Source organism: Magallana gigas, chromosome 2, assembly GCF_963853765.1.
Source record: "Magallana gigas chromosome 2, xbMagGiga1.1, whole genome shotgun sequence".
NCBI classification, from domain to species: Eukaryota; Metazoa; Mollusca; class Bivalvia; order Ostreida; family Ostreidae; genus Magallana; species Magallana gigas.
In genome coordinates, this window is record NC_088854.1 from 10065584 (window position 1) to 10084693 (window position 19110).

The 19110-nt window shown below is 34.5% G+C and overlaps 1 long non-coding RNA gene, 1 other non-coding gene and 1 pseudogene across 2 annotated transcripts; all 3 read right to left on the reverse strand.

The window, feature by feature from the left end:
• Positions 1 to 3271: 3271 nt before the first annotated feature.
• On the reverse strand, positions 3272 to 6200 carry LOC117680952 (integrase/recombinase xerD homolog; annotated as a pseudogene).
• A 3048-nt stretch (positions 6201 to 9248) lies between these two features.
• On the reverse strand, positions 9249 to 10176 carry LOC117685659 (uncharacterized). Its single transcript, XR_010710058.1, has 4 exons — positions 10117 to 10176; positions 9797 to 9851; positions 9620 to 9692; positions 9249 to 9380 (listed from the first exon to the last, which is right to left on the reverse strand). It is a non-coding gene; the product is annotated as an uncharacterized lncRNA (long non-coding RNA).
• Positions 10177 to 10547: 371 nt separating this feature from the next.
• Positions 10548 to 11727, reverse strand: LOC105319739 (uncharacterized). The gene is made up of 4 exons (XR_010710059.1): positions 11371 to 11727; positions 11086 to 11160; positions 10930 to 10986; positions 10548 to 10724 (listed from the first exon to the last, which is right to left on the reverse strand). It is a non-coding gene; the product is annotated as an uncharacterized protein (transcript).
• Positions 11728 to 19110: the final 7383 nt, after the last annotated feature.

The following is a 19110-nucleotide window of genomic DNA, read 5'->3' on the forward strand; positions in this document are numbered from 1 at the left end:
CTACCTTATATGGATAGCATTATTCAACACGTGACTGTATTTACGTCAAACAAATTCTCCAATCCAGTGAATAAGTTGCAATGCATGACAGTCTACAACGTGTTTACGATTCAACAAACGCACGTGGTTTTTGTCTGTTTTATTCACAATATTTGTTTGTACATCTTGATTTTTACTTTAGAAGGTAAAAAAGGAAAGATTACGTACCATTAACTTTGTTCCATGCTCACATTGAAAAATACTGTTGTTTTAGTTGATCAATTGTTGATTCAAAAAATGATCAGTATCAAACGACTGACAAACATACGCATACAAGTATAAACAGATTTTGATAAGAAAAAACTGCAGAATTGTATATTGGTGACTTTATCATTGTGCACCAGAAATAAGGTAACTGTACATTTTTAACATATGTGAATAGCCACGGTAGTAGAAATGCACAAATATACAAACGCAGAAGCGCAAGCTATGCAGCATATAGTATTTTGTCCGTTAAGCATTCTGATGAATGTCCCTGAAGAAAATATCAACGCGCAGTCTACTAATGTTGTCCCAAATATGGGGTATCACGTGAAAAAACGGTACTCACTGCTTCTAATCCAATAGGAGTAGCTCTCTTTTGAACATTGACAATGGGGTATTAAAATAGGTTGATATAAGTTCTCATATGCATTATTTTTAAATGTGAGCATCGAAATTGAAGTTCAGACATAATTGTCCATATTAATTTCATAAATTAAAAAAAAATCATTCAAAATGAGTTTCCAAAGGACAATTCAAAATGGTATATATTTTCAATACGTTTTGTATATACTGAAACTTGTAGTAGCCCACAATGCCTTGCAACTCATTCACCTGATTGGTTTGTCGATAAAAGTAAACAGATTGCAAATTTATGCCGACGTCACAAAACATAGTGGTTTCGACCTGTGACACCCTCTTCTAGTATGTAAACGTATTGGAGTACCTTCCGCGCGAAACGATATTGAACTTACAATTAAATTTTGATTTATGCTTTTGGCTTTTCCTACTCCTCGTATCTAGTTACTAGAAGCCAGCTACTAGTAGCCAACTTTTATTTCATCTCGTAGCCAGTTTCTAGTAGCTAACTTAACCTATCTTGTTTGGCATACCTGCACATATGCCTCCACTTGTCTCTAACCTCTGTTGCTCTTTTGGTGTTCCTTACAGTATTTGCTTATTCAGTAATGCATATTACTTCTTATTTGTGTAGCTATTATAAAAACTTTCAATAGCTTTCAATTAAAGGACGGACACGTTTTACATTCACTTCGTATTGAATAACGTGTATAACGGGCTTTTGTATAAAAAGTTAACACTGTCCTATACTGTTATCCGCAGATAAAATTTAGTATGACCAGGTTCCATTTTAGTGAAATATAAAAATATAATAAAAGGTACCAGCTGGGGAAATGTATGTAGCATTCGACTGATTCTTATCAACAATACTGAAAATAGATAGAAACCGTATACACATCCAATGCTAAACCATGCAAAAGATTGATAATTATAACGGCAAAACTAAAGAAGAGTAACTCTGCTTAAGGCAGCGGCAAAAGTAAAGTATTCGTACAATATACCTGTAAAATATCATATAAATAAATGCGTTTGTTCAAAATGAATGTTAAAATTGTAGATCTGGAAATGTTACATGTATGTAAAACATTTTACTTTCATAATCGGTGGTTACAGACGCCAATTGCGGAAAATTAATGTACTTAATGGAGAAAAGAAAAACTAGTATGGGATAAAAACCCCTGTGACGAAGTCTACACAAAAAAAATGATGACAGACAGACAGTTGAAATGTAAATATTCACTAACAAACTGCTTTTATCGGCGAGAGAAATGTCTTAAATAAAAATTACCCAGGAAATTTATGTGATTTACTTTAAGTGTTATACCACAATCGTATGTTGTCACCTAGTCTGAAACTTTATAAAAAAGTAAACAAACTATTTATTATTCCTCGAGCATAGGTATTGTTTTTTAATTATGATAAAATTACCAAACGCTTTTAAATGATAATAAGTGAAGACTGAAGAATAAGTAACACATTTGAATGTTGCAATTTAAATAAATTACGATAGGGTTACAATACAGTTCTAGTATTTCAGGAAGACTGTAATATAAAGTTAAAACAATAATGACCTGTGAAAATAGTTACTAATGCTTTGGCGGAATCTGTCAATTTTATTGAATACTCTGTTAATAGTGATGGTAAATAGATGATTCTCTGTTGCTTATCCAGAGACTGTATTTGCTGAGACATAATATTATCTTCTGTCAACTTTGGCTTCACTTTTTGACACTCTATGCCTTATCCTCAGAAGAATCTTTCTCGTACTCTATTTCTGTTCCCGCAACAGATGGATATTCTAGGTCAAAGTTAGTAAGCATTTTCTGTGCATCTTCTATTTATCGTCTTTTGACACTGGACTTTGGTAATCTATATCATATCTATTTTACTTATGGACAATGAAGCCTCCTCCTCAGCATTCTGCTCTGTTTTTACTTATTACAAAACTCAGATTCGTTATCATCATATTCATCAATTGATGTTGGTGATATTGACTGAATCCTTTAGCATTACCCTAGTTCTTGCTGCTGGTACTGGAAACTGGATCTTAGTTCCAAACGGGAGAAGTAGATTATTATGAAGTGTTTTGCATCTCCCTAAATCTATACTACTATATTAAAATAATAGACTCGAATTTTTTGGCTTTAATATGAATTAAAATTTTAGATGAAAGGTATTTACAGCCTCAAAATGGTTTGTTATGAATAATTTGAATTTTATTCTCAATGCAGCTTTATTAATTTTTTCCAAAATCGTTTCGGAGCGATTCTGCAATTTTTTGCGACATTATTACCGGTATATGGGATACATTTTAACTGTGATGAAGGCCTGTCCCGAGACACAGTTAGATTATTCTAACTAAGCATATTGTAGTGAAATTAATAGCTTTTTGTAGGCTTAAAGCTTGGTTATGTAAATTTCAAAAATACGGTGTGTCGATGTATCTATGTCGTGAATTTCCGATATCATATGCAATGTCAACCCGTGCACGCACGGGTCAAAGTCTAGTTATCTTTAAAATATCAGTGATAGGTTGGCTAATGACATCATAGAAATAATCGTATAATATACACTTATAAGAATATTTCCAACACATTAAGAACAACACAACTTAGGTGTGAGCCAGACGAGCTTTGCGGGCAGCTGGCCTTTAATGATAGTACATCATCGATATCATGTGTACATAAAGTGTAACAAAAAATATAATTCCCCATGAATGACGTTAAAAACCGCCCAGGAAAAACCATAGATAAAATATTTGAAAAAAACTATGGAAACCTGTGTCCGAACGCAAGTGTAAATAACGTCTAGGGGCGAATATCGGACTTATTCATACATTATTATAAATATTATTATTAATTACGGAATGCTATATAATTCACTAAATATAGTGACATCAAAAAACTTTAAAAAAAGAATGTAAGCTTCGTGCGCTGAGTGAAACTGGCTAGAATGACCTTTACTATTAACTCTGACCTTTTATACTGGCCTTCCTATGGCCCCGCCCTGTATTCCTACGCGAATCTATTCGAACACGTTAATATCATACAACCTTTTCCCGCTATTCTACGAAACGCGGGAAAACTATAGTATAATATACACTTATAAGAATATTTCCAACACATTAAGAACAACACAACTTAGGTGTGAGCCAGACGAGCTTAGAATTAAATGTTCAAAAGTAAGCAAAGTATGAAATATTATGCGAAATAGTTTAAGTACTGAAAAAAAAAAAAAAAAACATGTAACTTGACTGTCTTTTGTTTGTTATCATAATCCCAAATTTTTTGAAAGTGAAAGTCTGCTTTCTAAACTGTCTTTTACATAACCGTCTTTAAACGAATCTGATGCCCATCGTCCGTGCTTTTTCCAACATCGCTCGTTTACGTTGGAATTTGCAGCTGCTGTCGCGCCTCCCGTTCGTAAGGAATGAAGACCAATGTTGACATTTCCCATAACGGATTTAAGTTTTGATAACATGCACTCTCTTGCTCGTGTGTAACTCAGTTTTTTATTTTTGTATATTAACTTTAAACCCTCCTTGGATTTAAACACGGACTTAAACAAAAAATGATCAGAAAAAATGTCTATATTTCCTAGCGATATATAACGTTGCAACATTTTTAACGGACAAGCCGAAGTAACACCCGCTGAAATTAGTATTTCGTTTCCTTGTCTATATTGGTCAGTTTTGCTTTTGTTGATGAAAATTTTGACGTATCCATCTAAAAATTTAACATCTGAACAACGAAGTGAACGAATTCCTCGTAGCGTAAAAAACCTGCAAAGGAAAGTAGAATCATGCACATATCACGCACTTCCAACAAACTGGAACTATCTGCATTTATATCACACAATAATACGAGATCTTTAGTCGTGACGACTTCTTTTTTGATAACTCTGGCTTTGTTGTTGCGTTTGGAAGCTTCTACTATATTTTTAATGAATGGATGTTCTGTTGGATCCTCATATCCTAAAATGGAATGCGCCCACTTGATAGCGTACACAGCACTGGATATAACATGAAAAGAACATCTGATATTCAACAAATACGTTAGATAAAGAGCGACATGCATTGAATTGGCTGGAATAGCTGATTTTCCTTTGTTCGTAATGAATTTTGACCACCTATTGAATGACGACATAGATTTTTTGCTTGTGTTTTCACTTCTGGATTTCACAATATATTCACACATTTTTTCTGCTAGAGCTGCATTGTCCGCTGATGATGTGTCGATGTCCGCTAAAAATAAACTGTCGTGTACTCTCTGTTCAATGTTTAGCTCTGGAATAAAAAATGAAAAAACTGAACAAGTTGCATTTAATATCTAAAATTCTATGCGCAATGCTACTATGTCGAACATTTTATGGCCCCCAAATATGCCGTTTGCCCCTCTGCCTCTTTCGGTTATCAAAGAATTAAGTTTTTTCACGCCCTTAATGAAATAATCCCACTTTTCCGCTTTGCACAATAATGGCCAAAACGGGGCCGATTTCCACTGAGGAATAACAAGGGTACCCTTACCCTTATCCTGTTTTAATTTATTTATTGTCTTGCAAACCAACCTTGGTGGTGGAACTAACCAGTTATTATCGTTACCCCAGAATTGCTTAAAAGCGTCTATCCCGCTTGTGTTTGGACACAACCATCTAGAGTTAAATTTGGTACATTTACTATTATAATCTGTAGCAAACCTATCACAAGTGTGTATGCCCCAACATTCGTCAATAATTTGAAAAACACTGTTTTTTTATTCCCCAGTCGTCACTGTCAAAACACCTGCTAAGTGAATCGGCTTGAATGTTTTCTGCCCTTGGTAACCACTGAATGTCAAAAATGATATGTAAATTCTGTAATTTTTCAAAAATTGTTACAGCAATTTCATGTAAATACGACTTTCTGCTACCGACTTCCAAAATTCTGCAAACATTTTTGCTGTCGGTATACCATGTTACTTCTTTACCCTGAATACTTTCTCCTATAGTATTCAAACACCTGTTAATTGCCTCTAGTTCCCTCCAGGTGGAACTTTTCATGGATTCCTCTCCAGTCCAGAGGCCTACTACATCTGAGATCTCAGAATTTTCTACATAAGCTCCAAAACCTGAGTCGGATGCATCGCTAAAAATTTTTAGTTCTGAAAGTTCTTTGGAAGTCTTTATTTCTTTGCCATTTATAGATCTTAAATTAATCTTCCAAAATTCTAATTCTTCTAAAGTTTGCAAACTTAATTCAATGTAAGAATTCCAACTGAATCTTGACAATATATCTTGATAAAGATACCTAGTTTTGAAACTGACCGCATCTCCTATAGCGTTTTCATTAGATATGATCTGACTTGCTATACTAGCAATAGATTTCACCCGAAAATGCGAGCACCCTGATTGACTTTTCAAATACACTTCTTCAATGCAACTGAGTAGCTTCCTAACTCTCTCTTGGGTTACTTTTAAAATACCGTTACTCATATCCCATTCGAAACCTAACCACACAATATTTTGTTGTGGGAACCAAACACTTTTAGACTCTGCTATAATGAAACCCCACCCTGTCAAGTCGCGTTTGATAACCTCACTGAGTGTAGACGCTTGATCAAAATCTTCGGTCCATCGTTCAAGTACATAATGACCCGATAACTCAAAGATCTCCAATACTGAACCACCTTTCTCATAAGTTTTGTAAAAAAAAATGCTGCAGAAGAAATGCCAAAAGGTAATACGTTGAACACAAAGTATTTTATATCCCCTTTCATCTCCCATCGAAAACCTAGATATTGTTTATGGTGTTCAAAAATTTCAATGTGATGATATGCTGATTTTAAATCAAAACTTATCAAAAAATCGCCCATCTGAAATTTTTTTCTAGCAGTTTTGACATCTTCCATTCTGAAAACGAAATCGTGAATACAACTATTGATATGCCTGCAATCTAACACCAACCGAGGTTTACCTGTTTTATTGAAAGCGAGTGTCAAAGGATTCACAACAAAAGGAACATGCTTGACCTCTGTTACGCAACCTTTATCAATGAGTTTTTGAATCTCAGAACAAACTACTTTGACATTATCTCTAGCAGATTTATTGTTGTCTAAACACACACTTTTTGGAATAGTCTTAAACGGAATTTTGTATCCATTTTCAATAACGTCCAAAATATACTTATCTGCTTGTATATCTACCCATTTAGTCAAATGACCTCTCAAACGTCCAACTGGACTGACATTTTCATCTATTGTGGCCACAAAACGGCAGACATTATTTTTACTCTCTGAAAAGTGCTCACTCATGCATGCATGTAAATCTTTGCTCTGAACAATACACATACTTTGAACATTACTAGCTAAAGTACTTAAAGCTGAACACCGCTCGTAAATAGGCACCGTCACACAGATACCTGGTATATAAACCCTTTGATTTCGTTACACCCGATTGCACACCCGAACCTCGTGGCCGACATGTAGTATTCCTTTCGTGGTCTTTAGATTTTATGCATTTTTTTCTTATCTTATGTTCATTTTCTGTTCGTAAATAATGCATTGACCAATTTATTTGATGTTATTATTCTCCTGGCTTCAAAAAGGTCCGTAAAATTTGATAATTTCATCGCGACCGAGTAACACGGCGAGGCAAAATGTACGTCCACACAGGTGATAGCTCTACAGCGAAGTACTTTGAACTGTTTAGAGGTCTGTCCCTTATATAAGGGTTGTAGGGACAGCAGTGATTAAAGAGAAATATGGCGGACAGTGCCTATTTACGAGCGGTGTTCAGCTTTAACTTAGAGCCTGTCTCTTTGTTGTTGTGGTTGTTGGTGGTGCAATTCTTTGCCCAATGACCGGGGAAACCGCATTTGAAGCATGTTCCCGATTTTTTACTGTTCTCGTGGGACTTGGGGTGGTTCTGCACGCTGCTGGCTCGCTCCGGGTATGGATCGGTACGCCTGGCCGTCCTCGCCTTCTGTATCCTCTCCTCCTTTAATTTCTTCTCCGCCCTGATTTCAGCTTTAAAAATTCGTTTTTCGTCCTCCTCGTCTGACGCTAATTCATGCTGTGTATATTCTTGCACTGTTCGCCAACCTGTTTTGGAAGAGTCTGCTAATTTAATTAACTTTTGTTTTTGATGAATAAGCTCTATACCTGATGAAATGCTGTTAAAGGCCATTTCTGGTTCCCCTTCGCTTAAGCTGGTGTTGGCTTCTATCAATTTTTCTCTTACGCTGTTGTTGAATTTGTACTGTGCTTCGTTTCCCTTCCTCTTGAAAATGAACGTCTTGTCGTTTGCTGCCTGAATCCTGGACAATTGCTGTTCGTGTTGCTGTTTTTGTTGTTTGGATATCTTTTGCTCGAATGAAGACAGTTTGGAGTCCATTATTTCTGAAACTCTTTGTAAGAATTCGTCATTTGGTGCCGCCATGCTGCCCGCGATAAAAGAATGTAAGCTTCGTGCGCTGAGTGAAACTGGCTAGAATGACCTTTACTATTAACACTGACCTTTTATACTGGCCTTCCTATGGCCCCGCCCTATATTCCTACGCGAATCTATTCGAACACGTTAATATCATACAACCTTTTCCCGCTATTCTACGAAACGCGGGAAAACTATATTCCCATTGGTTCTATCTAGAATGCAGTTCGCAATTCAAAATTTAGAATTCATATTTGGGGCTCGAAATTTTCAGGGGCATCTACTGGTGGTATACCACTCCACCATGGAAATTTGGTGAGGTGGTCTTCTTTACTTTTTGAAATTTTGGCCTTTTCGCAATCGAATAGTGAACTGCGTTCTGGAGCGCAGTTCACAATTCAAAATTAAGAATTCATATTTGGGGCTCGAAATTTTCAGGGGCATCTACTGGTGGTATACCACTGCCACCATGAAAATTTGGTGAGATGGTCTTCTCTACTTTTTGAAATTTTGGCCTTTTCGCAATCGAATAGTGAACTGCGTTCTAGAACGCAGTTTGAAATTCCAAATTTAGAATTCATATTTGGGGCCCGAAATTTTCAGGGGCATCTACTAGTGGTATTTCACTACCACTGTAAAAATATGGTAATGCAGTTATCTCTAGTTTTTGAGAATTGGGCTTGTATGCTAATGAATAGTGAACTGCGTTCTAAAACGCAGTTCGCAATTCAAAATTTAGAATTCATATTTGGGGCTCGAAATTTTCAGGGGCATCTACTGGTGGTATACCTCTGCCATCATGAAAATTTGGTCAGGTGGTCTTCTGTAATTTTTGAAATTTTGGCCTTTTCGCAATCGAATAGTGAACTGCGTTCTAGAACGCAGTTCGCAATTCAAAATTTAGAATTCATATTTGGGGCCCGAAATTTTCAGGGGCATCTTCTAGTGGTATTTCACTACCACTGTGAAAATATGGTGATGCAGTTATCTCTAGTTTTTGACAATCGGGTTTATATGCTAATGAATAGTGAACTGCGTTCTAAAACGCAGTTTGCAATTCAAAATTTAGAATTCATATTTGGGGCTCGAAATTTTCAGGGACATTTACTGGTGGTATACCACTGCCACAGTGATTATACGGTGATGTAATCATCTCTAGTTTTTGAGGTTTGGGCTCCCATGCAAATGTAATGCATTTTCCCTGAAAGTGTGGCATTTGAAGATGTATAGAATATATGTAGATGGAAGATTAGTATTTTTTAATGAAGAAAAAACAAGAAATCAAAAGCAGGAAAAGTGCTCCATGTTTATTTTACACAGATGTTTCCGCGGAAAATCTCCTCTTTTATCTCTTGGCGAATGAGACTCATTTCCTTCTGGAAAAAATACAGGACATGAATCAATTAATAATATCTATAATTTATTTCGATGTTGATTTTGATACGTGCAACGAGAGTAACATTTCTGTATGAATTATTGAGAAGTATAAAATAAGTTAATAAAAATTCATAAATTATATATATATATATATATATATATATATATATATATATATATATATGTGTGTGTGTGTGTGTGTGTGTGTGTGTGTGTGTGTGTGTGTGGTGTGGCATACCCATTTCTTTATCTGCGGGAGTTGTAAAGCTTCATTCTTCGCAACTTGGAGAATATACGGGAGGTTTGAATTTCTTCAAGAAAATTTTAAGCAAATTAGATTTATTTACAATTCTTATGACAAACTTTCAAAGGAAACAATTTACAACAGAAAATAAATAGCATGACAGACTCAAACCTGCTCTAATGCTTTGTTCCTCGATGCCACAATTTTATGTCGAGGCAGGAAGCGTCTGAAAGTTTTGATAAAAAACATTTAAAAATAAGTGTACCTAAGAATTTTCAACATGAAAGATGATGAAAGAAAGCAAACTGTAATGTTCTGTTCAATTTTAAAGTGAATACCATGTATTTAATCGTATTTGAGCTTTCTGATACTACAGTTGTCATCGTCTGTATGCAAAACTCATTGTGGCACAGATTTGCCCTTTTATCCAATTACACACATGTATTATATATATCTTTTCATCCTATGTAATAGAGTAGAGATAATTTTACCTAACGATTGTGGCTACTTCCTTCCCAAATGCTTTAAGTGTATCAACAACAACGTAATATGAGACATAGTTAAATGAACCTAATCAATAGAGGTAATTTCAATACCATTAAACTATTTGCTTATGTAAACAGTTGTGATACCAGAACATACCACTAGTCCCCAATGTGCAGGTTTGTGTACAGGGATTAGCAACACACGTTTGTGTTCCAAATTGTTTACTTTTCTAACCTGCATAACCCCCTTTTTTATACAATATGGAACCCAAAAGGAATCCATGAATGCTGTGTCGTTTGTATATGACTGTATCATATACAAATAGGAATTTACAACCTGTTGGAAAATAACAGCTTACTGTTTGAAACAGCTTTATAGTCTGGCTTTAGATAGCAATAATACAAGAAAACATTATTAAAGCATCACAGTTGTAATATATTAGATCAAAGTTGTAATATCTTATCAACAGAAACATACATTCATTTATACAGCAATAGGAATAGACTGTATGATTTACCTGGTCGGTTACCCAATTTGAGCCGTCCAAAGATTTTATATCTTCAGCATTCACTTGGTATGGGCCAATCAATGCGCTTGTGAAACCCTCTTCTTTCTATATTATATAATTTTGTTATGTACTTGTATATAAAATTATAATGTCATTACGTATCTTATCTATGCTTTGTGCTTCGTCTTTCTAATTTGTCAAAGTATAGATGCATTTATATCAAATTAACAGCGGTGTGCAAAAATTACCTAAAACTAAGGTAATATGTTCATTTGCATATAGTTTAAGAACATTTTACTTTTAATCTTACTTGCACAAAATCTATGTTATCTTCTAGATCCTCCCCTTCGACATCCTTTCCAGAGTTCTTTAAATCAAACGAGTTAAAGAATTAATATCTACTGATAACTTAAAGTTTAAAACGCAAAATTCAAAGATCATGATTAAAATTTATTTGTACTTATACCGAAGATGCATCCATTTCTGTGAACTCTTTTTCTCTTTCATCTTCTCTTTCATACATCAGAATGTAGCAGTTTCTCTGAAATTTAAAACGAAAAATCTTAAAAAGGTAGTTCCTGGTCATATCTTCAATTCGTAAACTACTTTTAAAATCGTATTTCCCTGTAGCATTTTTATCATAATTGGATACTTATCATACATTTATGATAATAAAAATACAGGTTATTGGAGTCTTCATAAAATCAATAATAGAATAAGGAGGTTAAGGCATAGAATATCTAAAACTTACTGTGACAGCTGGGTCATCCATAAATCTCTCAGGTTTTTACGCACATCAGTATCGTTACAAACAAACCAAGTCACGCAGTTCACTATTCAATTGCATATAAGCCCGATTCTCAAAAACTAGAGATAACTGCATCACCATATTTTCACAGTGATAGTGAAATACCACTAGTAGATGCCCCTGAAAATTTCGGGCCCCAAATATGAATCTTAAATTTTGAATTGCGAACTGCGCTCCAGAACGCAGTTCACTATTCGATTGCGAAAAGGCCAAAATTTCAAAAAGTAGAGAAGACCACCTCACCAAATTTTCATGGTGGCAGTGGTATACCACCAGGAGATGCCGCAGAAAATTTCGAGCCCCAAATATGAATTCTAAATTTTGAATTGCGAACTGCGTTCTAGATAGAACGCAGTTCACTATTCAATTGCATATAAGCCCGATTCTTAAAAACTAGAGATACCTGCATCACCATGTTTTCACAGTGGTAGTGAAATATTACATTTCATTCATATACTCATTAGTTTGTGATCATGGACTAATGTTTTCTGCAATTTATAGGATAATCAATTTTATTAATAGTAAGTGTTATAGGATATTAATATTTGAGTTAACTTACCAGAACATAGCAAGTTCTGGTCCTGAATTCAATTGGAGTCAATAAATATGTATCTAATGTCTGCTCTGGTCAATGTTCAGACAAAGATCTGACTCCTCCATCTCTATTTGGAAATACCTTGATTTTCAGCACAGAAAAAAATATGTTGCTAGAGAGAGAGTCTTAGATCTCAATACGTATGAAAGCATAGCTATCCTTAATCGTCCTGGAATCAAGTTGACAATAGTCAATACAGGGACGTTACTATTCATCTTCCTTCCTGAAAGGAACTTTGTTCGATGAAAATGGAGAGTGTGGTACACCTAGCTATTAGTTGCTGAATGTGGATTTTCACTTCATCGATCATTGCTGGTGAAATCCTTCGATACGTCTATTTGAATTGTGTTGTATCGTACAACTCTATCCGATGTTTTACCTTATTTGTTGTTCCTATATCCGTAGAGTTGGTAGAAAATATATCAGGAAAAGTCGATATCAGGAAATGACGAGATCGGGTCCTTGCATTGATGCTTTTCTTCTTACGTCAATCTGGAGATATCCTGGTCTTTTCAAAGATGATTTTCAGATCTGGACTTATAGTGGAACTCTCAGGCAACATGGTATTCAATATCTAAACAAGTTAGAGTCCACACAAACCTTCTCATTATAGCACTGCAACTACCCTTGTGATAACGTTGCATATCTCCACAAGAACACTGGAGTTAAAGAGATGAGTGATGTTTAGATCTGTTTGGATAATGGATTTCTAAGTAAGTTGAAGCATGACAAAGACCTTTTGGTATGATAGCTTCTTATCTATGTATCTCTTTCATTAGGTTGAATAATAAGTCTCTGTCACAGCAGATTTTATGATGCAACGTCTAGTGCTATGGCGATACAACGTGCTTTGTCTCAATGCTATACACTTGAATGCCAGATACCATGGTGTATGCAGTTTGGCATCTTGCAGATACAATGTATCTGGTGCCAACTAATCACGAGTTACGAGGGCCATTCAAAAAGTTTTGCCCTTGCCAGTATAACATTGAATGTAGAGCCCATAAAACACAATTGTTACGGTTCATTGAATTCTTTATCAACCACGCTGTCCTTGCAGATACAGAATTGCTTGAGTTTTTGAAGATTTGTCAAGCTTTGAAAATACAATAGTGATACTCTATTGTTTTATCATGGGAAAGTAAGTACAACAACAGAAACAGGAAGCTACATAAAAGCCTTATTTAACTTTAAAAGAACAGCAAAGAGAAGACAACATTTATGGAGACCTACAACCACCATATAGAACCGTTTCCAAGATGTTAACAATGGGAGAGAACGTGTTAAAGATGATGTACGATACGGAAGACTAAAAGCGATTTGTAATGCAAAAAACTGCTGATAATCAAAAAAATAGTAAAGAGAGAGGGAAGATACACTGTTAAAGACTTACTCTAATAGTAGGTATATCAATGGGAACAGTTCATACAGGAAGATCTCTGCAAGATGAATACCTCATTTACTGAATGAGAAAGCTTACCATGTTTCATGTGCGAAAATTTTTTTTAAAAAAGTCTATTTAAAAAAACGAAAAATCGACTATTTTCAGTGACAGTAACATTAGATAAAACGTGGGTGCATTATGGTGCAAACTCCTGTCCCCATTTGACTTGGAGTTTAAATGAGCCGTCTAGTGAGCACATTGCTTTGTGTTTATTCTAGTGTTGTTTTTGTCACAGCAAACACAATTCTGATTACTTCGGCCAATTTGCTTGCAAATCCCATATGTGCTCTGAAATTTTAAAAAATCCCTTTTAATTCATGTTCAAATACTATTGTAGTCCTAAATAACTGTTTAATATAATATTATATCATTTAAAAAGTTTGCACTAACAGATAAAGGGCTATTTTTGTTTGTCTTGCATGAGCTTAAAATCCAAAAGACATGTATTATGAATGATTAAATAAAAATGTTATCTGAAACTAACTTGCTTTTTTATAGACAATAATTTCTAACTTGTATTATTTAATTTTATATTATGTCCCAATACTTTGTTGGCTGTCCTCTTTGCATAGTGTCTCTTTGGGCTCCCACCATCTTCGCTAGATAAGGGTTTCTGATCCGCACCGCTCCTAAGAACCCTTGGCTGATCCTATTATCAAAAGTCGGGGTTTTTTGTCACATGATCTCTATTTTTTGAATAAGCCAAAAAATGAAAGATACCACACTTAAACGTACCTGGAGCAGAAATGGCAGCCTCTTTAGACATTGATATTGACAAGTTGGAAGAACATTTTATTGCCCAGTGTGTTCAATAAATGGGAATTATGTGAATTGTTATATATATAGAACAAATTCTTTGGAAGGATGTAAGACTTGGGGAGATATAGCCTCAATCTACGAGTGCATGCCTCTGTTGATACACAATCAGGTTTACATACTATTGCACCATTCAATGATAAATGCATCATAAAGGCTCATCCAGAAAGAGTAAAAAAAAATAAGGGTTGGAGATATTCGTGTTAGAGACACTAGTAAATAAGTAGTATGAAAACATTGTTCATTAAATCAAATGTTTTGTATTTTTTTTTATTGGTCGAACGGTTTCAGTAAATCACAATCAAAATCCAGGGAAAAACCCGATTTTTGATAGCACGATATGTCAAGGGTTCGTGAGGAGCGGTGCGGTTACTCCCCCTGGATCTTGCTTTGCTGCCTCGTCTCTTTTGGCTCCCTCTTCATGTACTACACACAATTTTACCACTATATGATATAAATGAAATCACACACTTGTGATAACTACTCTCTTGTCTCTCTGTATGTACAGTCTTATATCTGTCTTCCTCAAAAGTAAGACAGATCTGTTAAATAGCGATGACTTGTATTAGTTTGAAGAAATAATATGTATATCGGTACCAAAAGGTATGTTATTAAAAGTGCAATATAGAAAGAATGCTTTTACTGATCAACTCATCTTACAAAATAATGAAAAATTAAATAAACATGAAATTAAGATAGATACTAAAAATATCAAAAAAATATAATAAACAAATTCTAGAATACAATACGAATGAAAAATTAAAAAAAAAACAACCACAAATGAAACATTTTACAATACAAATGAAAATTATACAGTACATATGTAAAATTGTACAATTCAAATGGAATTTAAATAATGGAATTAAACAAAAATTTATACAATGGAAGTAAAACATTACACAATACAAATAGAAATTATAGAATACACATGGACATTACATATTGTTATACTTTGATGTTAAATACTGAAATCTGATTGGTTAAGACGCAGTTAATAATATTTTCTATTATCCTCAGCGTTAGCAACGCACTTAGCAACGGGTAACATTAAAAAATGTTACATGCGCGAAAATTATGCGCGTACGGTTCGCTGTAGAATCACGTTATTCCTATATAAAAGCAGTAAAATTTTCTTAAAAATTAAGACATTCAGTATAACAAAATAAATAGTGCCTGTTTGGGAGGATAACAGTTGAAATTGACACCCCTCGAAAACCATTGTCAACCTCCGCTTCGCGTCGGTTGACAGTGGTTTTCTCGGGGTGTCAATTTCAACTGTTACCCTCCCAAACAGGCACTATTTATATAATATAAACGGAAAATTATAGAATGCAAATAAAACTTATTCAATACAAATAGAAAAAATTGAATTTTGCAACGTTTGACATGCAATTATTTCCCTACATGTAACTTTTTGAGCCACTTACCCTTGTTATACAGTATGTTTCCTGGAAACGATAACCAAACTAGAAAGCAAGTTTCATGAAACAACATTAGATGTAAAAGATTGTGCCACTAGACCTGTAGCGTTTATTATACAAGATCCATATGCAGTTACTGCTCTTTCCACAAGCTGAGTAGTTTTGCAATATTCGGCATTATTGCATATTGATGACAGTTATTACTGCAATGTGATTTCATGACGTCCTCTTGGAATTAAATTGAGTCAATAAAGAAAGCTTTTAATGAACCATTTCGTATCAATATTTTTAAACAATACAACATTTCACAATTTTTGTCCATAGAAGTAATGTACAATTCAACGAGCAATGAACTTTCGGCCGTTTGATTAGCTAGCTCGTCAGTCGTAATGAGATCATGTTGACAGTGACAGCTTTTTCCGACCTAACGAGTCTACTGAATAATCACTGCGACAGTCCACGATCAGTCGCGCCAGTGGGCGTGTATACGGACACTGACCAACGACACTTGGTCCGTAATGAACAGCTTAGAGTCGTCAATTTTGTACAACTTAAAAAAGGCTCCATAAAAAAATTTCTGATTGTGTTCTTTGGTTTTTTTATTGTATGAATGTAAATGACAGGCAAGAGCAATGGTCGCGTATTTACAACTTATTGTTTTATACATTTTTGTTACAACTCTGTTCTCATTTATGATTTATTTTGATCTAGCTCATTTGAACAAATTAATTTGTTAACTAAAAAACATTTGGGTTTTTTTCCTGATTGCCAAGTTTTGTAATGTGTTTGGGTGTGTTTGTTGTATCCTGCGCATTTCACACCGATGGAACCGTGGCTACGGTACGTTTACCCCCAAAAATATATCAGAATTTTTAAAGACCCGAAACATGTTTGGAAAAAAGGATATTTGATAAACAACATTAACTTTGATTGTGTAACTTTCATTTTTCTCAACTTCCGACCTTGTGGTTACAATTTATACAAAGTAAATAGGTTCCTGGGAACATATCCATGCTTTGATCATCATGACTTTGTTTGTTTACATCTTTCAGAAGCCATCTGTTGAGCTTGAAAGCCGAGTACAGTTGTAGGTGTTATTTATTTATAGCAAAACGAATTCTTACCTTGGCCAAAAAGAAATGTTTCTCTCAAGTTCCTTAATGTTTCAAAATACAGTAGAACGGTTTTAGTTCAAAGTATTCCCATTTTGGACTCGTAATTCAGTTTTTTTAAAAAGATTTTCGTAGTTAATCAAACTGAATGTTAACTGTATCTGGGAATACATGTAATATATTATGACGGAACAGCAAAGTAAGAAAGTATCACAATTTCAAAAAAGATCTTGTCAAAATAAGTTTTGATTTATGTAAATAGTACCCAAAGTCAAAGAACGAATGTGCTTAACTTAAAGGAATAAACTAATCTTGCATGAGTTATAGCGCCCTATTACCATTATTTCGCTACACATGTGTTTGAACGGTAAGTACCTTAAATTACTAAAAATAGATACTTGTACATGTCGCTGAAGAATTTTCGAAACTTAGATACGGTCTTATATAATGATGTCAGTAACCACAGAATTGACATAAATTCAGGAAACCTGTATCGAGAAATGAATATACAGAACTCTGTATAAAGTCATGCAGTTGATATTCTAGACCATGATTACTTCCAACAAAAACAATGCAGCTGAGTGTAAACAGAACAGATATGTTTATATGTATATTGGATGTGCTCACACTCACAATTATACTAGAGTATTTATTCATGAATTTAGTAATATGTAGTCGGTCGAAACATTTTGGTGAATATTTCTTATGATTGTTGAAATATTACAAATCAGACAATTATACCGTGGAAACGGATAAACTACTGTAAATCATTACACATTAACTTGTCATCATTAGCTAGATACATTTAAGTTAAAATTAAAGTTTTGCATTCCAAGCTTTATCATTTTTCTTTACCATTCACTGGGAAACAAAGCCGGTTACACCAAAGATTTTAGGTGTTAAATAACTTACAAAACAGATTTTAGCATCAGAAAATCAATCATTGGACATGAAAAAATAACATTATAAGAATAATCTATCCTAGCTTAAGGGTATATATGGCGTATTTGGAGTAAAATTTTTGACATGAGTTTGAGTAAAAATATACATCATGTTTCTTATAATTAGACGTTTCACAAACTCTGGGTCCGTAAAACATGTTCTTTGATTAGTTATTTGTCTCTAAACTTTGCTACACATCTGATGAATATTAATGTGATCCGCCATTTGTAACGCCACTGCGCATGAGTGTGGGAAAACTTAGTATTTAAAAAACACAGTGGAAGAAAAGTTTGTTTACAAATTAGAACCACGTTTTTCATGTTTTAAATTAGATAATTCTTATATCAGATGATACCCGAAGCATTATTATTCCGTTATTCATTAATGTAGAACGATATAAATTGCTAATTATGTGTAATAAAGATGAAACACGATTTTAGTATCAACGACACGGTAAAATGAGTGAATACCCCCTCTCCCTGAGGGATGCATGAACTGAAAGTGTTTACTTATTCTTTATTCAAAAATTCCTCTAAACGAAAATTCATTTGTCGTTTATAACTTATAAAGTAAAAACATAGAACACAGGAGCACGTTCGAACCGGACCAGCAAACTAAAGCCCCTACAACTTCATGAGAAAAACTTAAGTTTAATTCCGAATCGGCTTTAATTCCTATTAGGACCGTTTGGATGACTGGAAACCAATTTGATTTACCCTTCTAAATATTTTTCTTCAATTCAACCTGAATTAATTTGGTCCCACTGGTACGCAAAAGGAGGTGTTTTGTTCGGACTCTGTTGGGTCATTGTGTATGAATACAACAGATAGAACCGTGCGGTAAGCACGGCACGGAATCGCCCGGAATCCTTCCTTCCAGCGCTGAGTTTATACAATACAGACGTAGTCCCCGACACGGAAGGCGCAAATTAAGTTACAAAGTTGCAAATTGTATCTGAACATTGTTAAATGATAAGAATATATGGCTTTCGTTTAGGCTTCCGTTGTACAGAGCTTCATTAAGCTGATAAAGCGTGTTACAATGGTTCGTATGATACGGACTATAGATAAAGAGATTTCAAAATATTTAAGAAGAATAAATCGTGTCCCTTTATTTGATATTATTCAACATGTTTTCGTGTAGAATTAGCTGATAACGAGATGGGATGGCAATCAGGAACAATCGAGAATTTAATTTGTTCAATTTTCCCGTTCACGTTATTTTTTTTCTCAGACGACATTCAATATGGTAGACGCCGGCCGGTCAAATTTAATGTTAGTCAAGAAACCAATTATCTAGGGAGAAAAAACAGGCAAACGAACATATTGACCAAAAACACCTTGATTTGTGTGT